Raw genomic sequence first — 13,659 nt, 5'->3', positions numbered from 1 at the left:
GTTTGCTTATCATTTGTTTACTTAACCATTGAATTACAATAGCATGCAAAGAAACCTGCAAACTCGTTACATTCAGTTAGAAATATCTCGATTTGAAACATAAACTACCAATTCCCCGTCTTGCCCCATATGCGGGGTAAGATGGGGAACTAGCATGAATTCATCTCTAAAGCTTAAATAAGGACTGGAATAACGAAATCACGTGACGATAAGGTTTCGAAACATGGTTCTGCGAATTGTAGACTCAGGTATTACGTTCTATTTTGGCCTCTTCCTGTCACACAGTACACGAGTGTGGACAGCCTCGTCATCGTCACTTTCTGTCCCTGCACAAGTGTCGTGGGCGCGGCGCCCGCAGCTGATACACCGTACACAGAGCCTGCTTCAGGGAAGTCAATAGCAGTGTAAACATTCTTCACTCTCTTCCTCGTTGTCATTCGACCTCAGTTTATTATCCCTCGAGCATGAAGGGGTGGTTGAGACGTCAGTAACTTTCGTCACATTTTAGTTGTCATTACGTCCTTTTGGTGGTATCCCAGGTTTATCAAACGTCTTTGAGAAGAGTTTTCGTTTACATGCAGCACGTCTGGGGACTCCTTTTCCTTTAATTTCTTCAGATAGTTCACTCCTATAAGGACATTCGGTTAAAACAACGGGTTTTCCACGCCTCTTAGATGGTTTCCTTTTGTTTTTTTTTATCCACCTTTGGAATAGCTAACACCATTTCAGGGCTGGTACGTAGCACCTCGACGCTGAAAAACAGATTTCTGCAGCCACAGTCCGGCCTCTTTCTGCAGAAGTAACTGCTCCCACCTGCCTGCGCCCTTTCAAAGCAACCACCTTTGTGTGACCTTTTGGAATGATAAGAACGTAATGGTTGGACAAATAGTAGGGGCTGGACGGGGAAGCTCCCCATCTTGCCCCCCCCCCCCCCCCCCCTTGCCCCCTACCATGCTGTCAGGTTATGTTACGCCTACATGAACACTATACAGTGAACATTGACTACTGACACAGCAGTTTACTGTTAATAAGGCGCGCTATTCAGTGCCACCGAGCGAGGTGGCGCAGTGGTTAGCACACCGGACTCGCATTCGGGAGGACGACGGTTCAATCCCGTCCCCAGCCATCCTGATTTATGTTTTCCGTGATTTCCCTAAATCGTTTCAGGCAAATGCCGGGATGGTTCCTTTGAAAGGGCACGGCCGATTTCCTTCCCAATCCCGCTCCGTCTCTAATGACCCCGTTGTCGACGGGACGTTAAAACACTAACCACCACCTCCACCACCATATTCAGTGCCATATATACAGTCTGGACAAATGTTCACGAAAAACATGTTTTAGGACCTCGAAAGGTGCAAAACATCGCAAATCAGTATAACAATTGTACGTACCACGCAAAGCTCACAGAAACCTCCGCGAAACTAAGGTTCAGCAATGTCAACACACTGGGGCCTGTGTACTGATGATGTTGACGTAGCTGTCCACAGATGGCAGCACTCTAACTGTAGCTTATAGCCCCATGCAACGTAACTTGCTGTGACAGCGCGAGAGAGAGAGAAAGATATTGTTTATTACTCTGTGGCGGTCAGCGCTCACATAATTATTCTTAGGATATAGAGTTTTTTTGTTCTTGTTTAGAGTAATTTTAGGAGAGGAGAGCCATTCTTGTGATGTAAAAAAATCGACGCCATTGCGAGTTTTTGATTCACATTGTAAAATATAAGTGCATATGGAAGGAAATCAGTTAATAGAACAATAAAATATTGCTCATTTCAAGAAGGTACGTCTTATGATACACCCAGCGATATACTGCTATTGTGATTTACTAATAAACACCAGCTTGAGAACAGTTCCGACGGGAGCGTTCAGTTCTAGTGAAATAGTTCGATGTTTTCTTCGGAAAAGAAGTCACTTCATGGATCATTCAAATCCACAATAGTAACTGGACATTTCTCAGAACTGAAAGCAATCTAATTGCTATGCAACAGAGCCCCGAAGAATATTTGTCCGTACTTTGGTTACCACTTTCAGCTCGACACGGTATCTGCAGCATCTGGAGCAGATTTCTACAACAGCGGAAGCGTGTAATCGCTATCAGTTTCACACACCACCCTGTGTACGCTGTACGTATTTACCCACAACAGTGAACATACAGTTACTCACACACATAGAAAGACAATAGTAAGTGGTGTGGGGAAACATTTCAGTATAAAGGCCCTGTAGAGCTAAACAGTAATTAGCCTAGTAATAAAAGGAGTCTTTATAACGGGGAGGTGGGGTAAGAAGGGGAAGCTACTGTTAGACTGCTGCCATCTGTGGACAGCTACGTCAACATCATCAGTACACAGGCCCCAGTGTGTTGACATTGCTGAACCTTAGTTTCGCGGCGGTTTCTGTGAGCTTTGCAAGGTACGTACAATTGTTATACTGATTTGCAATGTTTTGCACCTTTCGAGGTCCTAAAACATGTGTTTCGTGAACATTTGTCCAGACTGTATGTATGGCACTGAATATGGTGGTGGTTAGTGTTTTAACGTCCCGTCGACAACGGGGTCATTAGAGACGGAGCGGGATTGGGAAGGAAATCGGCCGTGCCCTTTCAAAGGAACCATCCCGGCATTTGCCTGAAACGATTTAGGGAAATCACGGAAAACCTAAATCAGGATGGCTGGAGACGGGATTGAACCATCGTCCTCCTGAATGCGAGTCCAGTGTGCTAACCACTGCGCCACCTCGCTCGGTGGCACTGAATAGCACGCGCCGCGAAACTAAGGTTCAGCAATGTCAACACACTGGGGCCTGTGTACTGATGATGTTGACGTAGGTATCCACAGATGGCACCACTCTAACTGTAGCTTATAGCCCTTCCCCTTCTTACCCCACCTCCCCGTCTTGCCCCGCCTTCCCCTACCTCCTCTTAAAAAAACACATATCTGTTACTACGCATCAGTTACGCTAGTTAATTATAAATCTATCGCGTGTAGTAATGAAACAGTGCTTTTAACTGCAGTAATTACTCACCTGACAGTCAGTGTCATTGACACTGCAAATTTGTTGCTGTTTGTGAAACCAAATAAGAACTAACTGGATTGTCGGTTCTTTTTCGCCTTCTAATTCACCTGTGGCCTCTTTAAATGGTCTCAGAAAATGCCCAATTTTTCCTGAAAGCTCATTGTCACATCCTTGCAATCTGTAAGCGGAGTCCAAAAAAAAAAAATGGTTCAAATGGCTCTGAGCACTATGGGACTTAACATCTGTGGTCATCAGTCCCCTAGAACTTAGAACTAGTTAAACCTAACTAACCTAAGGACATCACACACATCCATGCCCGAGGCAGGATTCGAACCTGCGACCGTAGCAGTCGCGCGGTTCCAGACTGAGCGCCTGAACCGCTAGACCACTGCGGCCGGCAAGCGGAGTCCTTTTCCGCCAGCAAAGCATCAACTTCGTTATACTGAATGTGTAACGATTCCAGCATAGCGTGCAAGCTGTTCCAGCGTGTGCAGACCTCTTGTTTCAACGATGACTTCAAAGACGAGCACTTTTCTTAATAAACTTTACAATGCATTTTGCAGTATTTATTGTTGATGCGATGTTCAAAAAAATGGTTCAGATGGCTCTGAGCACTATGGGGCTTAACTTCTGAGGTCATCAGTCCCATAGAACTTACAACTACTTAAATCTAACTAACCTAAGGACATCACACACATCCATACCCGAGGCAGGATTCGAACCTGCGACCGTAGCGGTCACGCGGTTCGAGACTGAAGCGCCTAGAACCGCACGGCCACACCGGCCGGCAATGCGATGTTGGGGGCATGATTTAACAAGACGTTATCTTCATCTGAAGTACGGCTAAGTGCTGTGTTTATACAATGAGCGGCACAAGTAATCCTTTCGTGATTTTCCAAAGCCTTTATTACATTAGCAACCTGGGACAAAAACAAAACTGTGCAACATGTGCGGAGAAACTTCGCAATCAGCCATCCTCTCTTCAATTTCTTTCATAATATTTACTCCCGTCTTCTTAACGTCAGGGAATTTTGTTGTAAATAAAACATTGTCCACAGGAGACCAATCTGTGTTGTGTTGTAAGTGTCTAACAGTGCACCTGATTATGCGAATCAGTCCACATATCAACTGTCGCAGCACTTTGTTTTATTAATAATTTCCGTAATAACAGAAGGCATTATGTTGCTTCGTATTGCATCAGCTTGTTCTTTCACATGACTGCTTATAGTAGAGGGATGTGGCATGACATCTGCCACGTTAACTTCTCCATAATGCGCACCTAGCTGTATTAATTCTTGGCGTAATTCTCTGAAACCTTCACCGGAAACAGCATTAAAAGGTCTCATATCTTTATCGCACATTGCAACACACTTTGCTGTAATACTATTTTTTATTACTGCCGGTATCCCTGAAGCAGCTGTATCTTTGTGAGGTTTCCTGCAACTGTGTTTCTTTAAATGAGTGGTTTCCGACTGGAAACACAATAGTTTGGAGCAGTTTATGCACGATACGTACCCAGTAGGCGCACTGTTTTCGTCTACAACCAAGAGAAATGTACTCCACACGTGGCTTTTTTAGACCTTCCCGTTCCTTCAATGTGTAAACATTGGTTTCAATCTTAGGTCTTACTGCACTGGCTTCCTCGCGCTGCTCGATTACAGAGAGAGAGACACACCACAAATGAGAAGCCCGTACTGGCTGCAGTCTCTCACGGATAATGACGCGTGTAATGTGCTTGAAGTTACGTGGTACGTATTCAGTCACGGCTTCTATGTTCGGTCACTAGAACTATAGTTCAATTCTTTTATCTCGGCGGCTCGCGCATGCCCGCCCAGACGCGGGAGATTGCTGCGTTGCCAAGTTGCAAACGACGCACGCGCTAAGAGAAGCAGCGCCATAGTATAGTATAGTTCGCAAGCTTACGTTTAGGGGGGAGCGCGCAGTTTATGAACTAAAGCCTCCACGGCTGCATTAACCCTTTCGCTGCTGCAGAGACGTGGTGCTCCCCGCATTCCACGATGTGCGTGATTTTGTCATCACTGCACTGCTCGCCTGTGCAGACACATGGTGTTCCGACTGCTTTGACACACTTTATCATTCGATTTCACAATAACTATTTGGCCCAAAAATTTGATTTTGACACATCTTCGTGACTGATACCTCCCCCCATAAATGACTTAATTTTGTTTCGATGTTCAACGCAGTTATTGTGTAGCATTAGATGTAGTAAACCATTGCACGAAATTTTGAAGAGGTAAAAGTCCATAGCGTATACTTTCCGTATGGTGGATTTTAGTTGCCACTAGAAATTTCAAAAAATTACATACAAACGAATAAAATTCATGAAGTAAGACACTTCGATATTGTTTTTAAATAAAGAATATATTAAGCACCGTTCAAGGATTGAACTCAGAATCTCTCGCTTAGCAGCCAGACACGTTAACCATTACGCTAACGCAGCTCGTCGTTCCATAGAACTCCCGGAGGAGTTTAAAAATCACACAAAATACCGACAAACACTGTTGGTGTGATTATGAGCTATTCACGTTTCGTCGAAGTACAATAGGAAATAAGCAATTACCACTGTTCTTTATATTGAAAAAGCGATTAGTGAGAATGAATTTCCTTGCTATCGCCTGAATAGGAGGCTTATTGCTTGTTTGGTTTAATTAATTAATAGAATATGAAGCAATTGGCATAAAGAATGCTTTTTCCAAACTTTCTGTAAAAGAAAGTGTGCTATCAAGACATTGCTTTTGTTCAATTACTTTATTTATGACTGAACGTTTCTAAAACTGAAGACACTCGTCTGTGCTCTGCACTGTAGTCGAGCTCTGGCTACGTCGTTCTCTGTTCATTGGCTTACTGTGTTTTGTGACGTCAGATGCGCAGAGCGAACCTAAACTCGGCCGCCGTCATAAATGACGCGCACTTTAGTGCGGGCAGCCTATCCAGTTAGGGTGTGCTCGCCCCATCTCGTATTTCGTGCTCACGTACTCGGTCATGCAGGACTCTATACGATACTGTAAGAATCTATGCATGTTTTATTGTTTCTTAGTGAATGAAAATCCGGACCCTTCCGCTACGAGTATGACCGAGTCGGCTCCTTTGCCAGAGCCAGCAGTTACTGACGAGCAACGAGCGAACTTGATTGTGCATTCTTTGCTGACGGCCTCCTGTTAACTAGCTCGTTAAGCTTTACAATCCCGATTTTTCCCATCAGCTCGCCGCCAACACGCCGGCATAACAGCCTCACTCCGCCTGTCCAATTCGGCTTCCCGCATGGCAGTTGCGCTCTGCGGGTTGCATACGCGACTCCGTGCAGGGGCCTCCCGCTTCGCTTCGCCGTTCTGGCCTTATCTCACAAAGAGAACCAACCATACGTTACGGACAGGTCCTTTCGATTTCATTCACACTTCTAGCTTTTGATAGTCCGGGCCCAGAAATCAGTTTCCTACACAAACGCAACGCAACTCTCTAACATAAACCACATTCGAAGATTGGAATATTTTCGAGTACAATTAACTACAACACGTTTCGAACTAATTCACAGGATAGTTAGCAGCTGAATGAGTAGAGTGCAGCTACCTTCTGTAACAGCATAGATGCCGGTTCGATTCTTACTAACAGTATCTTATTTTTCAGTGTATTTATATGGAAATGTATATCAAAAATATCGAATTCTGAGCTACAGAAATAAAAATTTTAAAACACTTTGTTTGCGTGACCATTATCCGCAGCAAGCACAAAAATATTCATTTTCCAAAGAAAACCTTCATTTTTCTTGCTGCAATGAAAATGAAAACTGCAGAAAGAAAAAGGCAGTGTTTATTTACAAAATGAAAAATATGAACGTTCCTTTGTTGAAAAGCTTAAATCTCCGCAATTTCTTCACCGACTGTTTTGAAATTTTGAGACAATGTTGCAATCGAATACTGGAGCTCCACATTATAAGATATATATTTATACTTTATACACAAAGGGGAAAAGTATAGAAAAGTATAGAAAAGTGGTTGACCGATTTGCTTTAAATTTGTACACATTACTCTAATAAACGTTCGGATCGATATTTATGTAAATAAAGATGCAAATGTTCGTTTGTTCTAAATCGTGTCTCCGAAAGTTCTTGGCCGATTGCTTTGAAATTTTGGCATTGTTGTGTCTAGACAAGACAGCCTAGACACAATGAGAGGAAGCCGAAAGGCACGCGCCAAGTTAAAGCAGGATGGCGTGAGGTCTGAAAGAGGATACGTAATGAATGCTATAAAGAAAAGTATGTAGCTTCTGGAATACTTAACTTTAATCCATCCTTGTGGTACATCTGGAGATTGTGGCGATACAAGTGAGACTCTTTAGATACATGCAATGTTACTAATGGCGCCTTGCTAGGTCGTAGCCATTGACTTAGCTGAAGGCTATTCTATCTGCTCCGCAAATGAGCGAGGCTTCGTCAGTGTGCATCGCTAGCTACGTCGTCCGTACAACTGGGGCGAGTGCTAGTCCGTCTCTCGAGACCTGCCTTGTGGTGGCGCTCGGTCTGCGATCACACAGTGGCGACACGCGGGTCCGACAAGTACTAATGGACCGCGGCCGATTTAAAGCTACCACCTAGCAAGTGTGGTGTCTGGCGGTGACACCACAGACATAACGTTGAATTCGAATTCTCAAGCGTTTCTTCTTATTTTGTTCATTATAAATGGTTTTCATGAACACAAGTGTTTTATACACCTAATGGAACGCCATCTGGTATATGTGTAGGTTGGAACTTAAATAATGGCAGCACTGCTGTGCAGACACTACGCAGTGGAATCTGCTGTTGTCGCTGACAGCGCACGTTGTTGACACATCTACCTTATTTCCGAGCAAATGGACTCGCCCTTCCCACGTCACTGGCGTGCTCACAATCGGGGGAAACACAGTGACTTGTGAGCGAGCGGTCTAGTGTAACGGTGTTACTATGGTTTCGAAACAGGAAAAACGGAGTTGGATCAAGATTGAACGCGCCAGAGGTCGTACAGTACGACAGTGTCATCAAGGTCTTCAAGAGGCGTGCAGGGAATCGGCATTGCCGTACAGAACAGTGCCACACTGGCAAAGCCTTCAACGAAGGTCGGCAAACTGTGGCAGACATGAATCGGGCAGGTCGTCGTAGCGTCTCTGAAGAAGACGTGCGTGCTGCTGCCACGCCATACGATTCGTGAGCTCGCCCACGATACCGGATTAGCGCATTCGACTGTGCTTCGCATCCTGGAGGAACGCCTGGGCACGTGAAAAATTGCATCACAATTGGTTCTACATGACTTGACGGAAATGGATGCGTTACGACGCTGCTCGGACGCACTTGGAGCGCTATGAACGCGGAGAGGCTTTCTTACGCCGTATCGTAACACTGGATGAGACACGGGCCGCATCGTACGAGCCAAAACGGAAACGCCAATCCAACAAATGGCGTCATTATGGGTCGCCGCGAACGTCGAAAGTGCGTCAGAGCCCCAGTATGGTGAAAGTTATGGTGATTCTCGTGTACGGCTGTGATGGTGTTACCCTAACGCATTACGTTCCTCCACGGCAGACCGCCAATGCCGCGGTATTACCGTTCGTTTTTGGAGCATCACCTGGCGGCCAGCTGTGCGCGACAATGCGCGGGCGCATGCAGGGCAAGCTGTGGCTGCTCTGTTCGCTCGGTGGCTCTAAGCACTAAGGGACTCAGCATCTGAGGTTACTTAGCAACCATATACAACCGTTCCCCTGACGGAAGGTCCGTACACAAAGACTGGAAAGTCGCACAGGTCACAGCAATATTCAAGAAAGGTAGCAGGAGTGATCCAATAAATTACCGGCCCATATCGTTAACGTCGATATGCAGCAGCATTTTGGAACATATATTGTGTTCGAACATTATGAATTACCTCAAAGGAAACGGTCTATTGACACACAGTCAACATTGGTTTAGAAAACATCGTTCCTGTGGAACACAACTAGCTCTTTATTCGCTTGAAGTGCTGAGTGCTATTAACAAGGGATTTCAGTTCGATTCCATATTCATGGATTTCCGGAAGGTTTTTGACACTGTACCACACAAGCAGCTCGTAGTAAAATGCAATATCGTCTCAGTTATGTGACTGGATTTGCGATTTCCTGTCAGAGAGGTCACAGTTCGTAGTAATTAACGGAAAGTCATCGAGTAAAACAGAAGTGATTTCAGGCGTTCCCCAAGATAGTGTTATAAGACTTTTGCTGTTCCTTATCTATATAAACGATTTGGGAGACAATCTGAGCAGCCTTCTTCCGTGGTTTGCAGATGACGATGTCGTTTATCGACTAATAAAGTCATCAGAAGATCAAAACAAACTCCAAAACGATTTAGAAAAAAATATCTGAATGGTGCGAAAAGTGGCAGACTGGAGGCTGGTGAAACACAGCAGGTCGTAGCACGCACGGGCCCTCCGTGTGCCACAAAGTGTGATATCAAGATTATGGCAGCGATTCCAGCAGACAGGAAACGTGTCCAGGCGCTACAGTACGGGATGTCCACAGTGTACAACACCACAAGAAGACCGATATCTCACCATCAGTGCCCGCAGACGGCCACGGAGTACTGCAAGTAGCCTCGCTCGGGACCTTACCGCAGCCACTGGAACAGTTGTCTCCAGACACACAGTCTACAGATGACTGAACACCCATGGTATATTCACCCGGAGACCTGCAAGTTGCATTCCACTGACCCCTCGTCATAGGAGAGCCCGTAAAGCCCGGTATCAAGTGCACAGTACATGGTCATTGGAACAGTGGTCCCAGGTTACGTTCGAGTCCAGGTATGGTCTGAACAATGATTGTCACCAGGTTTTCATCTGGTGTGAACCAGAAACCACATACCAACATCTTAATGTCCTTGAAAGGGACCTGTATGGACGTCATGGTTTGATGGTGTGGGGTGGTATTATGATTGGTCCACGTACACCCCTGCATGTCTTTGAAGGAGGAACTGTAACAGGTCAGGTGTATCGGGATGTCATTTTGCACCAGAATGTCCACCTTTTCAGGGGTGCAGTGGGTCCCACCTTCCTCCTTATGGATGAAACGCACGGTCCCACCGAGCTGCCATCGTGGAGGAGTACCTTGAAACAGAATGGAGTGGCCTGCCTGTTCTCCAGACCTAAACCCCATCGAGCACGTCTGGGATGCTCTCGGTCGACGTATCGCTGCTCGCCTTCAAACCCCTACGACACTTCAGGAGCTCCGACAGTCACTGGTGCAAGAATGCGAGGCTATATCCCAGCAGCTGCTCGACCACCTGACCCAGAGTACGTCAACCCGTTGTGCGGCCTGTGTACGTGTGCATGGTGATCATATCCCTTACTGATGTCGGGGTACATGCGCAGGAAACAGTGGCGTTTTGTAGCACATGTGCTTCGGGACGGTTTTCTCAACTTATCACCAATACCGTGGACGTACAGATCTGTGTCGTGTGTGTTCCCTATGTGCCTAAGCCATTAGCGCCAGTTTTGCGTAGTGCCACTTTGTGTGGCACCGCATTCTGCAGTTATCCTTCATTTATGAGCATGAGTGTAGATGGGTAACTGATTCTTACAAGGAGAGCGATCGAGTTTTTGAAACTATCTGTACGTTGGTGTAGGTTAAGACCCCATGTATCACACGGTGCAGCCATTTATCCTGGTGGGTCCTCGTTTCCAAATAATTCATGAAAAAAAACATTCGAAATTTTGTGTGATTCGCAATAACGTTAATAAAGTTGCATTGCGTAGTCTGGTTGCGCGGTGTAATGGCTAGAATAACACCTTCGCAATCAGGAGGTTGTGGGATCAAGTGTCATCGAATGCAGTACTTACTTTATTTTCAAATGTTTACCGAAATGACTGATCGCATTTTTATTTACTTATTGTTTTAAATGTAGTTTTTTAATTCTATTGCTTTGTCACATAATTTCAATCATGATATCAGCTTCTTCCTTTGCTCTCATTTTTGTTCCTAGCATTCTTTCTCCACTTGAAATCATTTTTCCTGTGTTTCTAAGTAATTTTATGTATTAATTTCGAATTAATTTCTTTTGTTTCATCACTCTGCTTTTTCGTCCACATTATTGCATTCATTGTATGTATTTCTCTTTTTGCTTGAATATCGTTTTATTTATTTCGAATTAATTTCTTTCGTTTTGTCACCCTGTTTTTTTCGTCCACATTATTGCATTCATTGTACCTATTTCTCATTTTTCTTGAATATCGTTTTACTAATAAACCCGTATTTCGTTTCAATTTTCATCTCCGTTATTTTGTCCATAGTGCAATAACTATTTAGCTTACATTTTAAATGTTTGTAAGGCGATTACCGTGCGAAATAAAGCACATCAGGTAACAAAAAAACATTTTTCACCACTTGGTGCTGGGTTAAATGAATGAGCAGAAAGTTGCTGCACGTCTGTCACCACTGTGTTAGCTGGTAGACTGCTCACGTCTTCTCCAGTCAGCAGCTGCTGGAAGTCGTAGAGTGGGCTGCGCTGAGAAGAGCCACTCACCACACAGCCAGAGACTGGTGTGAATGTGTCTCACGCAATGGGACTTATCATGTTAAAAGTCTAGAGCAGTCATCTCCTGTAGTGTTAGGCTTGACTTACATTCAAATATTTGAAGTTCCACAACACGTAGGTGGCCTACTTCTGCTGCAGAGCGAGACAATTGAAACCTGTGGATCTCTGCAGATTTTGGTAGAGCTGAGGCTGGGATAACGCATTTGATACCCCTCATACTGCGAAAACTACCCAAACAGACAATAAAATCCACATCGTCGAATACATATTGACAGAATGTCTGTAGCTGCTGAGGTTTTTCAAGTGATACCTCACTTAACAACTGCAAATAGATATTCAGATAAAAAAATTGGAAATCACTTTATAAACACGATTCAATCAAATTGTTTTGTAAAAGCTCACTTAACAACTGCAAATAAATTCGTAAATTAATAAAGCTGAAATAATTCGACTATATACACACGAGCTCAATGAAGTTATTTTGTCAATTCACAGAAGATGGTTCAAATGGCTCTGAGCACTATTGGACTTAACATGTATGGTTATCAGTCCCCTAGAACTTAGAACTACTTAAACCTAACTAACCTAAGGACATCACACAACACCCAGTCATCACGAGGCAGAGAAAATCCCTGACCCCGCGGGGAATCGAACCCGGGAACCCGGGCGTGGGAAGCGAGAACGCTACCGCACGACCACGAATTCATAGGAGAAAACTGGGTAGGAACTGTTGGAGACATATAGTCTGTCTGGGAAGTGAAAAGCAAGGAGCGACCATGGTAGGGGAAGTTGTCTTTCCTAGAAGAACACTACGACATGTAATGTAGCAAATTATTAAGAGTTGTCGTCTTGCACCGAAAGATTAGCTTGGCGTGGAGCCGGGAGGAGAACAGAAGTTTGGTTGACACAGAGTCACAGCTGACGCCGGCTACTGGGCCAATGCAATGTTCTCGACTAATGCTGCGTGCACTACGCCACACATAGTCTCACTGAATCTGAGGAAGTATTGTTAAATATTAAGAGATCTTTCTCGTACTTAGTGTACCAAACTGTATGCAAAACACAACAGCACTGTCAAAATTTCAAATCAGTAACTTTGTAAGTACGCTGTAGAGGTTCTTACGTTGGTAACGCCACGTCGCGCTCTGTATGAAAATCACTGGCTGTGCTGTGTGCAGCCTGTGGCTGGTTTGCATTGTTGTAATATTCGCTATTGTAGCGTTGGGCAGCTGGATGTGAACAGCGCGTAGCGTTGCGCAGTTGGAGGTGAGCCGCCGGCAGTGGTGGATGTGGGGAGAGAAATGGCGGGGTTTTGAGAGCGGATGATCTGGAGGTGTGTCCGTCAGAAAAAGGAAATTTGTAAGACTGAATGTCATTAACTGATATGTATACGATGACTGTTGTATTAAGGTAAATACATTGCTTGTTCTCTATCAAAATCTTTCATTTGCTAACTATGCCTATCAGTAGTTAGTGCCTTCAGCAGTTAGAATCTTTTATTTAGCTGGCAGTATTGGCGCTCGCTGTATTGCAGTAGTTCGAGTAATGAAGATTTTTGTGAGGTAAGTGATTCATGAAAGGTATAGGTTATCGTTAGTCAGGGCCATTCTTTTGTAGGGATTATTGAAAGTCAGATTGCGTTGCGCTAAAAATATTGTGTGTCAGTTTAGTGTTGATAGGAATAGGTAAAGAGCAAAATGTCTGAGTAAGTTCAGTTTTGGTCTGCTGTTTGAAAATCAAATAATGTAAGAGGTTTACCAGCACAGTGATTCATAAATTTTTCCAAGAGAAGGTTTCAACTTCAGTACTTATAAATTTGTACCTAAAAACTGTAATAGCCGTGCTGCCACTGTGAAACTGAGCTACGAACTCTAATGTATTCATTTATAGTATCAATTGAAACTACAACCAAGAGTATAGGTCCATATAATCTAATTTTCTTCAGTTTGATTACCACAGATTTCCGACGTAATTAAAAGTAGTTTGGAAAATTATTATTGCGTCGTGTTTCGGTTGTGTGGCTGTTTTGCTGAGACTGAGAAAGTGAATGGAGGACATACCTAAACTAAGTATGTGATATTTTATTAAAAGTATGTAAATGT

General features: G+C 44.2%; 1 non-coding gene across 1 annotated transcript; it reads left to right on the top strand.

Moving 5' to 3' along the window:
• Positions 1 to 1,053: 1,053 nt before the first annotated feature.
• On the top strand, positions 1,054 to 1,126 carry Trnaa-cgc (transfer RNA alanine (anticodon CGC)). The gene has a single exon. It is a non-coding gene; the product is annotated as a tRNA-Ala (tRNA).
• Positions 1,127 to 13,659: the final 12,533 nt, after the last annotated feature.

Source organism: Schistocerca serialis, chromosome 11, assembly GCF_023864345.2.
Source record: "Schistocerca serialis cubense isolate TAMUIC-IGC-003099 chromosome 11, iqSchSeri2.2, whole genome shotgun sequence".
Classification (NCBI taxonomy): Eukaryota; Metazoa; Arthropoda; class Insecta; order Orthoptera; family Acrididae; genus Schistocerca; species Schistocerca serialis.
Note: the sequence above shows the minus strand (reverse complement) of the source record. Positions and strands in the feature narration are given on the sequence as shown.